Source organism: Mus caroli, unplaced genomic scaffold (genome assembly GCF_978045245.1).
Source record: "Mus caroli unplaced genomic scaffold, Mus_caroli_1 scaffold_15, whole genome shotgun sequence".
Taxonomy (NCBI): domain Eukaryota; kingdom Metazoa; phylum Chordata; class Mammalia; order Rodentia; family Muridae; genus Mus; species Mus caroli.
In genome coordinates, this window is record NW_028227270.1 from 70,291,967 (window position 1) to 70,304,642 (window position 12,676).

The 12,676-nt window shown below is 44.2% G+C and overlaps 1 pseudogene; it reads right to left on the reverse strand.

Annotated features, from left to right (window-relative positions):
- Window positions 1-4,110: 4,110 nt before the first annotated feature.
- LOC147000985 (uncharacterized) lies at window positions 4,111-10,186 on the reverse strand (annotated as a pseudogene).
- Window positions 10,187-12,676: the final 2,490 nt, after the last annotated feature.

Consider the following 12,676-nt stretch of genomic DNA (forward strand, 5'->3'; position numbering starts at 1 on the left):
GTTGTGGTAATTCTTTCTCAGTTTCACATGATTTTCCAAGGACCATACATTTTTTCATTGTTCATTATGGTCTGTTTGGTTAGGTTCTGCTACTGCTTTAGGGTCTTTTTGTTGTTGTTGTAGTGGGTTTTTTTTTATGTTATTTTTCTATGACCCGGATGTGCACCGGGGAACCATCTCAACTCCCTCTCACTTTTCCATGTGTTTTCGAAATGAGAGCAGTAAATCCTGTTTCGTGACCTATTTCTCTTATGTGAAATATCATGGTTTTCATCTCAGTGTTTTGTCAGCTGGTGTTAGGATGGAAATTGTCAAGCAACATTCAGGCAAATATACAGAGCAGGCCACAATGAAGCTAATATGTACAACAGATCCTACAAAAGTGTGCCTCTTTCAGATCATCTTGTGTTCATGACCCTTGGCAAAGGCTGCTTTCCTGAGCTGTACTGAATGAAGATGAAATATTGTAACTTGTTTAGGAGCCCACGGCCCCAATCTGGGACTGAGAACAAAGCAGAACAACAGCCCAGCCCAGGCATGCCAGGGCAGGGCTGTTGTTAAGGCATTCCTAAGAACATCTTGGCCGTAAAGATGAAAATGTATTCAAGGACAAATGGGGCTACATTATCTAAGCTAACACCATCTGTGGAATCTCCCCTCAATCCGAGGACAGGCAGGGTCATCTTATCTAAGTCCACACCATCTGGCCAGAACCTCCCTTCTGTCTAAGTCATATATCAACTGGTTGTTATGTGAACAAAGATAAGCCCCAAGCCCACTGGAACAAAGCTCTGATGCCCCTTTTGCTGACATGTAATCTTTCTGTTAATGAATCAATCCCGAGCCTTTGTCAAAATTCTTTATACTCCTAACCCTTTGCTCCTTTAAAAATCCCTAGCTTCCGAGCCTCAGGGTCGACTCCAATGCCTCCTGCATGAGGTACATGTTGGCCCAGAGCTCTGCCAATAAAGCCTCGTGTGTCTTGCAACAAGAGAGGATTCTTGTGTTCCGGGGTGCTTCCTGTCCCTGGACTAGAGTGGGGGTCCCTAAATTTGGGGTCCTACAGTACCATCTCAACAAGGAGGTGTAGGCCCCTTTCAGAAGACAGGAAAGGGATAAGAAAAATGACTCAGTGAACCTGACAGAGATAGACATCCAAATATAATGAAGCTGTTCCACATAATCAAAAACAAAAACCATATCTTTATGGTGCTGGAACAGGCTGCCGAGGGAGATCTGGTGAACTACACTGAGAAGGTAGGATGTGTACAGGTGGAACAGTCATAGCACTTCCTCACACAGATGATGTGTTCTGCTCACTAACCAATGAGAACAGCATTGCACACAGCAACATCAAATTGTGTGAATTTGGCCTGGATATTAAGTGTCTGCGGAGAGAAGTAAAAGTACTGTGGTGGGAGAGTGTGGTATGGTGAGGCCAGGTTACCAGCATATTTTGTGTGGCAGGGAAGAGCTTGCCAGCTGGAACTAATCATAGCTCTCTGTTGGCAGGTGGAGTTGCACATGGTATGCAACAGGGCCTAATAACCCAGAGACTTATGTATGTATTGAGCATGCACCTCCCTCCCTGTTAACACCCTCTAGATATTTGCTAGCTCAAGACATGCAGGACACTCAATAGATCTCTAGATATCAGTCCTGCCTTGACAGCATCTCTTCTACTGTGGCATGTACAGTGCCTGGTACCAGAACCTGCTAGACAACCCCTGATGTCAGTGTCACCTGAGATACAGAGATAGGTATCCTGTCCTGCTGGACATTCCTCCTCCTGTAATGACACACATATCATGGTAGAGTAAGGTCCTGCTGGACACCTCCTGCCCTGACATATTAAAAGAAGTAAAAGTTTACCAGATTAAGTGTCAATAGCATTTCTTCCCCTGGGGACACTAAATATCTATCCTTCTTCCTCAGCTCCCAGTGACACACGCAGACAGGATCTACTCTGAGAACCAATGAGTGTATAGGGTTCACTTAAAGAGCTTAGATTGGTGGTTACCCAGAGAGGTGTTGGTGTTTCTCCCTGCAATGCTGCACCAGAAAAGGTAGTACCCAGTAGTTTGATTTCTTCTACATACATCTATGTAAGTTGGAGGTCCCCTGTGTGAAGTGGGCTGGAACAGGGATAGCACATGTTCATCCCAACAGCAGATCTTATAGGAAAATTGCAGAGAGGAAAGCTCTGAGAAGTGAGCAAAGTAGCCGGTTAGTTGTTCAATATGCAGCAGTCAGTTGTTTTTTATATAGCAGAGAGAACTCTTAAGTTAATGTTATTTGACCGGGTGTAATAGTACATCTAATTTTACTTTCCAAAGCATTTTTTGTTTTGTTTTGTTTTGTTGGTAAGATTTTCATACAATATTTTATTCATATTCTTTCACTTCCTACTCCTTTTCCCAGAATTCTCCCTCACGACACATTTACTTATATATTTTTATGTTAAGGAGCACAAAACAAATCCACATAAATTATAGTGATCTAGTGGCCATAATTTTAAAACATGACTTGCATTTACAAAAATATATAATGCAAGTTGGAATCCCTAGAAAATTTTATAATATTATGAAAAGATATATTTAATAGTTCTAAACTTAAAATATTAGCATCATGTTTTTCTCTAAAAAGAATCAATTTTGGTGCTGGAGAGATGGCTCAGTGGTTAACAGCACTGACTTCTAAAGGTCCTGAGTTAAAATCCCTGTGTGGGGGCTCACAACCCTCCATGACAAGATTTGATACCCTCCTCTGGAGTGTCTGAAGACAGCTACATAATACTTAAACATAAAAAAGAAATCTTTGAAAAAAATCAGTTTTGTAGTGATACTGGTTCTGGTAAGTGATACACACTCTAATGTAATGAAAATGAGAATTCAATATACTATTAAATGATTTTAAATAATCATGATAAATTAAGGTTTCTTTTTTTCTCCTAGAATTTGACAGCTATGAAAAATAAAGGGGAAAATGAAATTATTTTGAGGAATGAACTAGTTAAAGTCATTTCTTACAATATTAGGACATATGGGACAGGAGAGGTGGCTAGTAGTTCAAAGCACAGGCTGCCTTGGACAGGACCAAGGTTCAATTACCTGCACTCACATGGTGGTACACAGCCACCTGTAACTCAATTTCCAGGGGAAAGTTCTTTGAATAGGATAATTTCTGCCAAGATACACAACCAATGAAGGGCTCACAGCCAAAATATATGCTCCTCTAAATTGCAGAGAAAGACTGCTAGTAAAGTGGGGGAGTGCTCAATGCTCAGAATATGTAATAAATCACAAATATAAACAGTCACCAAACATACTAAAAGTTTCTAACCCCACTGGCTAATACTAGTTACTGAAGTGAGTGGACTTGGGAAAACAGGCTTCAAAGGAACAGAGACTAAGCCCAGCCATGTGCCAGAGGAAGCCCTTGTTCACCTGAGCTGGAGCCCAAGGAGTACACAACCTGTTAATACCAAACTGCATGGAGGAACCTTCCCCTGCTCCGTCACTGTAGGACAGAAACAGCTCTGCTCAAAAGCAGGAATGTGAACCAGGGATCACTTCCTTTCTGGATGGAGCCATGAGCACAGAAGGATGAGCTCGAGAAAGGAAAAGATTCTTTATAGGAAAAACTCAAGTTTATTACCAGGAGGCACAGGGGAAACAATGACTGGGCAGATGGGACATCTTTTAGAAACTCCTGGTGTGTGGAGGCATGGGTGGCCTGAGCCACCTGCTCCTTGATCTACTCTGGTCTACTGGGTGTCAGAGGTTCTCTGGCCAGCAACACCTGAGTGCCACTGGATTCCAGTTCTCCTTGATATTGACTGGATGGTTCTCTTTGGAACTTATAGGGCAGCCAACACGCATTCCTTTCATTGTACTCTGATGTGGGTCAAAGGCTTTATGGATAAAACCAGCTTCCTCTTTCTCTCCAATTTCTGTGTATCTGAAGGAACGGTGGTGCCCCTCAGGACTTCTAGGTGGACAGTGCCCCAATCCAAATTTGATCCTAATTTTGCCAGGTGTACAGACTCTCTGGACAGCAAGGTCTGGCTTGTGCTTGTCTCTAGTTATCCTGTACCTACATGGATTTTCATTCCTCTTGGTTTAGGTAACAGCTTAATGCCCATTTCTTTTTTTCACTTTCTTTGGATGTTGTTCACAGGCTCTCTGGGCATCAACTCCTGAGTGCAGTTTGTCTCCACTTCCCCTGTATGTAAATGGACTGTTCTGCTCCTGAGCTGGCATGGCCATAGCTCATCCTGCTTGCTGCTCTGCTATGGTATGTGTCATACAGACCCTCAGAGGTGTGGTTTGAGGTACCCAGCTTGGATCTCAGTGGTTCCACTTTGCTGAACTCTTTTATCTTTGATTGGTCCCCTTCAGTGTTCTCTAAGATCTGGAATAGAATATTTACAAGGCATGTAATTTCACCTAGCATATGGTAGATAGGCTCTTTTATTGTTACAACCTTCTGTGTCTGCTCAGTAGCTGATAGGGAGCTAGAATTCTTTAGAATATCCTGCTGTCCCTTGCATTTTGTGCTAAGGTTTCCACAATGAAAAGAATTACTTAGGTTGTTCTTCCAAGAGGACTTATAAGTAGCCTCTCCCTTTTCTGGTGTAAGTTTTGGCTGTATCCTGGAGCTCGGTGGAGCTCAGGATGGAATGTCTTACTCTCACATGCCTTTCTCCCTGACTTATGCTTATAGATCTTAGGGTGTTCTGCCTCTCTTCATGAAGGTGAAACCCGTTGAGATCCAACACTTTGTTCTTGTCCTTTGGAACACAGATGTTGTTAGTTTCGACCCTTTCCTGTCTCTTCAGGAACATATCACATAAGCCCTGGGAAGTCTTGGTGTTTTGGCAACTAGCCTGGAAGCTGAGCAGAGAGTCCTGTCAGGGCAGGATGACCTTGGCAGGGTGGACTCTACTGGGGCCAACTGGATGGTGATTCACAGGTCAAGCTCTTGACTGCACTTTTTTTCAAAATATTCTGACTTGAGTCCTGCGAGTGTTGTGTGGTGGGTATTTGTAGATAGGCTGGGAATCTGTTGGCCCCTAAAGACCCAAAGACCCTGAGACAGATATTGATGTCCTGGCACTTGTGACTCACACTGGATCCCAGACTTACTCTCCATTCATGAGGTGGCTCTTCTTTCACCTCCACTGTAGTTTGTTTGGCATCTGAATGTCTGACCCTTTCTCCAGGGCCTTCCATTGTCATACACCGGGGGTGATTTCCTGAGTCCTCCTCCTGGAAGCTCTCCTGTGTTGCATGTTTGGCCATTTTGGGATTATTACTTGGCTTCAGAGTGCCTTTTCCGATGCCTCAGATAGTCCTAATCTGTTGGGGATTTGCTGCCAGGAAGTACGAAGCAGATCTCTGAACACTCAGGTATCTCGGCAATGGATCTGGATGGGACTTTGTGGCCCCATGGCTGGAAGCAGGTGGAAGGGCTCTTTGGTTGTCCTGAGCCTCTGCAGTTGAGTGTATAAACTCAGCTCGTTCTAGCCTCGCAACTGATGCACTTTTCATCCTTGTCCCTCCTGGATCCTGGTGATACAACTTTTCCAGGACCCTGGGAGCCTTGGAATCACAGAAGGATGAGGAGGGATCCACAACCTGGGGGAGGTTTGAGGCTGGAACTCCAGGTGGGGTCACATCCCTTGCCACAAGCATCTGCAGATTGGGTCTCCTGTGTTTCAGTGGAAGGTCTGTGATGTGTGGTGCTGGCTTAATTTTGGTCTTTGCCTCAAGCAGGGAATAGTGCTCAGCTGGTTTCATGTAGGGCCACTTTTCTGTCCTCAGTGCAGGTTTCCTGAGTCTCAGCTCCTTCCCAGGGCTGCTGCTTACTGTGCCAGGCACCTTTTGTGCCCCAACACCAAGGTCCTTTTTGATGGTGTTATGCACATCACATTTTGCTATGTTCTTCTTTAAGGGCAGCTCTGTAGGCACAGGCCCCTTCCATTTCCTGCATTTGTAGGGTTTGGCTTTGAAGATGGAGGGCTGGGCAGTCTGGGAGAGTTGAGGCCTGTTCTTGCAGTAATGAACCCTGGTTGATGGGAAATGTCCCTGAACCTTGGTTGGTTTCCTGTAGGGGAGGAATCTGAATGTGGTTCCTTGTTGTTCTTTCCAATTTGTTGCATTTGCTTATTCCCTTGCTCCTTGTGGTGCTGAATGCTCTGGCCATGCTCAGGATGGATGGTGGCCGGCCCGATACCCTTAGAATAGAGAAAGCCCTTGGGCAAGTTCTCAGTGGGCTTGCTAATAGCTTTTTGAAGTTTTTGATCATCATAACCTTTGGTGTCTTTTGAATACAATCCATGTTTTGCAGGCAGGCTTCCAGCTGGTAGGCTTGCCTGTAACCTTTTCTCACTGGTAGGACATGACACTACATCGGCCCTACTTTTGAGACAAGGAGGTGGTTGTTTTGGAGTAGATCTTGGGAGGATTTTGTTTTCTTGGATTTGTTTCTCACCTTCGAAGTTGGGTGTCACAAGTTGGTGAGGTAAGGGCTGATACTGGGAATGCTGTGGAACTCCTTTAGCCTGGGATAGAGCTTCCTGTGTTTGTTTTGGAGTGGATCTTGGGAGGATTTTGTTTTCTTGGATTTGTTTCTCACCTACCAAGTTTGGTGTCACAAGTTCGTGAGGTAAGGGCTGATACTGGGAATGCTGTGGAAGTCTTTTAGCCTGGGATGGAGCTTCAAGTGTTTGTTTTGGAGTGGATCTTGGGAGGATTTTGTTTTCTTGGATTTGTTTCTCACCTACCAAGTTTGGTGCCACAAGTTGGTGAGGTAATGGCTGATACTGGGAATGCTGTGGAAGTCCTTTAGCCTGGGATGGAGCTTCCTGTGTTTGTTTTGGAGTGGATCTTGGGAGGATTTTGTTTTCTTGGATTTGTTTCTCACCTACCAAGTTCGGTGTCACAAGTTGGTGAGGAAATGGCTGATACTGGGAATGCTGTGGAAGTCCTTTAGCCTGGGATGGAGTTTCCTGTGTTTGTTTTGGAGTAGATGTTGGGAGGATTTGGTTTTCTTGGATTTGTATCTCACCTACCAAGTTTGGTGTCACAAGTTGGTGAGGTAATGGCTGATACTGGGAATGCTGTGGAAGTCCTTTAGCCTGGGATGGAGCTTCCTGTGTTTGTTTTGGAGTGGATCTTGGGAGGATTTTGTTTTCTTGGATTTGTTTCTCACCTACCAAATTTGGTGTCACAAGTTGGTGAGGTAATGGCTGATACTGGGAATGCTGTGGAAGTCCTTTAGCCTGGGATGGAGCTTCCTGTGTTTGTTTTGGAGTGGATCTTGGGAGGATTTTGTTTTCTTGGATTTGTTTCTCACCTACCAAATTTGGTGTCACAAGTTGGTGAGGTAATGGCTGATACTGGGAATTCTGTGGAAGTCCTTTAGCCTGGGATGGAGCTTCCTCAAGGTCACTGTCATCACTAAACCTCACAGATTTACGTCTTCCCAAGGAAGGGCTTCTGAGCTCATGGGCAGTAGCCACAGTTGATTCAGAGTTAATAGAGAATGTACCCCAGAAAAATGGACTGAGATTGTTTTGTGAAGGATCCTCCAGGACCCTGAGATAAGAGGACAGCTGTGAGAGAGGAAGAGGATCCTTTTTCTGTCTGAGGTTCGCAAAGGGTTGTGGTGTGAAGTCCAGGTAACGTTGCTTGTTGGGACTGCCAAAGACAGGAGGCAAAAGCATCAGCCCCAATCAGAGGATCAAGAGGCCCATCTGTCTGTGTTAATATGGCACCTCCATCGCCTACATATCCTATGCCCCTTAGCCTCACATCCAACAAAGATGCCTTCGAATCCCAACCTGCATAGCATATTCAGAATGAAGATGCCCAGACCCTGAGCCCACATCTGGTATGAAAATTCCATAGGACAAAGATTCTTACATTTCCATAGGTTGTGATAGAGTCTTGGTCTCTTCCTCCTCTTTTCCTCCATCCGTACAACCTGGAGATAGTTAAGTAGGATCAGGATGAAGAATGAAAACACACAGGAGTTAGGCATCCTCTTGTGACTCCCCATCTAGGACTCTAGTGCTCAAGTACCATAACACAAGGACAGAGAACTGAAGCTGAGCAAGGGGAATGGAGGGGCCTCATCTCTCATGTACACTTTTCTTACCCCTACCTCAACCTTTATAATTCCACTTACAACATTGTATTAGCCACAGGATCTGAAAGAGAAATGCATTTGAGAGGTTGAAGCTACCTGCTGTCAGGTGAACCTGGGTTCCCCCATCCAGGGTCAAAGCATCACTCTAGTGCCTTGAACAACACTCGCATTTGTAGCACCCATCCCAGGCCAACCATAACTCCTTTCTATCCCAAAACCTGGGGGTTCCATAATTTTCCTTCCCAGAAGCCGCCACATCTTTCTTGCATACCATGTCCTCTTCACTAAAGGCTAGGCCAGAGGGAATTTCTCTCCTCAGGAAAGCAGAAGCCTACCTTTTCCAGGAGCAGTTTTCTTACTCGTCTTCTTCTGCCCCCTCTTCACATCCTGCCAGTTAGAAGCAACACAAATGAGCTGGAGACCTTTCTTCCTTTTTCTGGTAGACAAGCTTCCTGCTCTCTTTGGTCCTCAAATACATGAAATCTGCATTTTCCAGGAAATGTTCTCTCATCCATCCTTGACTCACTCATACTGTGCATAAACACATTTCCTTGTCATCTTGTTGGAAAAACAGAAGAAGGCACTGTCTATGCCATAGTTACCACAGATGTCCACAGTTAGTGTTCATCCCACAAGCACCTACCCAAGGCTGAGCTCTGTGTCTGTGTCTGAGATGTCAGGTGATACCTGCTTTCTCAGAGCTGAGGAGACTTAAGCCCTGACCTGAGGCCCTTGGTCTCATCACCTGCTTCACATCAGCTCAGAACAATCAAAGAAGCGCCTGAACAGAGGACTGATGATCTCCTCTGAGCTTCTCCTGTGCCCCCCCCCAACTCTGAAATGCAGTCTGTTCATGGAGCCTCACTCATCCTTAGTGGCCTCTCTGTCACCATGTACAGGTGGTCTGTGAGCTTCCTGAAGACACCTCAGGACCACTCTCCCTCTGCCCTGCCTGTCAATCCCATCAGACTCTTTCTAGAGAGTTCCTCTTAATGTCTGTAGCTAAACATAAGCTACTTTCTTTGTCTTTCTTCCAATCTTCTCCACCCTTTTCCTTCCACCCATTCTACCCCCTAACAGTTGATAGTAAGGGGGAGAAAACCATAGAGGGGAAATGGATAGTCATTATTAGAATACTTTCTGCTGATTGTGGGGCGGGGTTGAGTTCCTTGGGGATATTTCATCTTCACTGTCAATATATCCTATTTCTATTTCATCTGTCTTCTGTCCACATAACTGCTGATCAAAGTATAAACACAAGCAAGCAATAAAAACCAACATCAAAGACAACCCACCATGTCTCCCAGGAACTAGCATTTATGTAGTCTCTGAAACATCCCCAGAATCACTAAAGCTAACAGAACAGAGAAACTATCATCTGCTAGCAAAATCGTGCCCTGTCTTGACCATCAGGCAAGTCATACTCAGCTGCTGTGGATATTTTGAAGCAGCCCCATATCTCATATCTGAGACTAAAATAAAAGATTATATTCTGTTACTGTTTTTTTAAGTGTCCCTAAACCAGCTTTCCTAGAAAATGTGAAAACAACAGCCATGAACAACAGACTGCTGCTCCAGTGTGTGTGAACTAAGGTTCTCCTCACCTGTGGTTTGTCCCATTCATTCTCAGATGCTGGTGACACTGGGTACTCCTTCAGGAAGGGGATAAGTAGGAAAAAGAGCCCAACTCCACACATAAAGCCAATGGTCATGTCCATTGCTATGTCCATGGAGCTGGGGCTCATCCATGAATCAATAATGCTATTCATCAGAGAGAGAAAATTCTCCCATCTTCTGAATCACAATGCGGCTCTCAGGCTACTGAGTCCTTGAGTGCAGTGTGAGATGTGTCAGGAGGGCTCAGGGCACATCACACAGGTGTGGCCTCCTCATCACAAAGGGCTGCTGGCAGTAGAGAGGCTGCAACAGCCCCTCCCCAGCCTCCAGGAGATGGTCACCTCCTGTGTCCTTTTCCTGCTTCCTTTTTCCCAAATCCTGCTGCTGAGTCAGGCATAAATAGACCTCTGGCCATGTTTTGTTCCTTATCCCTGAGTATCAGTGCTCCTCTGTGTAGGCATTTGTTTTGTCCAGCCTACTTTAACAAGGGTTAAATTCCCTCTAGCCCACAAGCCACCAGATGAAGTGGGAAAGAAAGGTTGTAAGGATATGGGGGAAGCAGACCTGTATAGAAATAGTTCTACTGGGCAATTACAAACTTTGTTGGTCTCAGTCCAGTTCCCTAGCAAATACCAAACAGGAATCAGTTCCTGCAGACCAGTCCACTGGGCAGACACCACACACAAGAGTCAGCGAGGGCAGTTGAATACAGACGAATCTGTGAAACTGCCAATGAGGTCTGAGTTCAAGGAAGCAGAAAAATCCTCAGGAATCTCACTAGAAGTTCTTTGGTGAGTTTCTCTGTAAGAGGACTCCATGGGTGAAGCTCAGCAATTGCAATGTAAACCAATACAAGCTTTACACCTGCAATGAGTAGCAAAATGGAGCTAGGCAAACCAAACCTCAAGCTTCCACTGTCTGTGTGATCATATTAATGATCCATCTAAACGTTATTCATCATTTCATTCATATGTTTCCTATAGGAAACATTCTTTCACCTGTGTCTGCTTCAGCCAAACATTCTTTCAGGTGTATTTCAGGTGTCAACCAGAAAGTTACATTGTATGTTTGCCTCCTAGAAGATACCTAATTGAGTCGATCAGGTTTTTAGTTTTTGACAAAGTAAGCTTCTCGATGGAACTTGAGTTGTTTCTGTGGTATTGTCACTGTCAGGTTGTCTTCTGTCTGCCAAACCCAGTCTGTTCATTCTGTGATCACAGATTGTCTCAAGTCATACACAAAACTTCCTTTTGTCACTTATTTATTTAGATTTGTTTTTATTTAATATAAACAAAACTAATATACTTTCTTGTCTTCAGGTACAGAACTGTAAGAAAAATGAAATTCATTTTCTAACCATAAGAATTCATGTGGCTAATTAAGAACTAAACCGCCAATGATAGTTTGAATAGTTTGAATGCTTAGTAGTGTTTGGATACTTTCCTTGGAAGGATGTAGACTGCATCCTTTGAGTCCATGCTCAGAAATAGTACACCTGGGCCTATGGTAGTTCTATTTCCAGGAAACTCTGTACCAATTTCCACCATGCTGTTTAAACACCAGTTTACATACCCAATAGCAGCTTCTGACACGTCCCTTCCCTCATCTTTGCTAGAATTTCTCATTTGTTTTGATCTGAGCCATTGTCATTAAGTAAAATGGTATCTCAGTATTGCTATAATCTTAACTACCTGAAGGCAAAGAATATTGAAGTATTTGCTGTTGAGAATTCTCCATTATACTCTGCACCTTATTATTTTGTTGGGTTATTTTGGGTGTTTCTATCTAATTTCTTGTATTCTTTATATATTCTGAACCTTAATTAACCTGAAAAGCTGAGAATGTTGAAGGATCGGTATTATAATTATCATCCTCTGTGATGACCTTTTAAAAACTATCCTTCAGTCAATTTATTGATTGGTTGAATTTTGATATTTAGTAATCACCATTGTTTATACATTCTAGACGTTAAGACCCCACAGAGAATTTCACTAGAGGGATGTACTCTGATCCTCTAGGCCTGAGAAGCAAGCATCTTTTTCTGCACAGGGCCTTTTAATTTCATGTAAATTCATTTTCAATTCATGGGCTCTTTTCTGTGCTATTCAAGTTCCTTTTTTCCCATTAAAAATTTATTCCCTTCACATACAGATTGTAGTCCCTTCTTCCAGTCCCACCCTCACAAATCGCTCCACCCATTACTCCCTTTCCTTCTCATCAGAGAGGACCCCCCCCCTTGGGTACCAACCAGCCTCAACAATCAACTGGAAGCAGTGCATCCTGTGCCACTGAAGCTCACCCAGGCAGTCCAGCTGAGGGAAGGGAATCCTAAAGCTGGCAACAGAATCAGAGACAACTCCTGCTCAAACTTTCAGGGACCCACATGAATTCTAAGCTGCACACCCTCTACAAATGTGTAGGGGGGCCAATTGCCAACCTTTGCAAGCTCTTTGGTTGGTGATTAAGTGTCTGTTAGCCCCCATGTGCCCCAGTTATTTGACAATGCAGATCGTCTGGTGGTGGCTTTGACCCTTCTGGTTCCCTCAACCCTTACCCCAACCCTTCCACAAGACTCCCCAAGCCCTGTTCAATGTTGGGCTTTGTGTGTCTGCATCAAGTTCCATCAGCTACTCCTCAAACCCTCTCCCACCCAGGTCTTTCCTTCCATACCTCTGACATCTTTTGGATTGCTTCTTCTGAATGTGATTCAATCATCCTCTCTTGGGCACTCCATGTTCTGTAGTGTCTCTCTGTTGATTGTAGACACAATAAAGAAAACCCAAAGTGAGGCAACACTGGAAATAGAAACCCTAGGAAAGAAATCTGGAACCATAGATGCGAGCAACAGCAACAGAATACAAGCGATGGAAGAGAGAATCTCAGGTGCATAAGATTCCATAGAGAA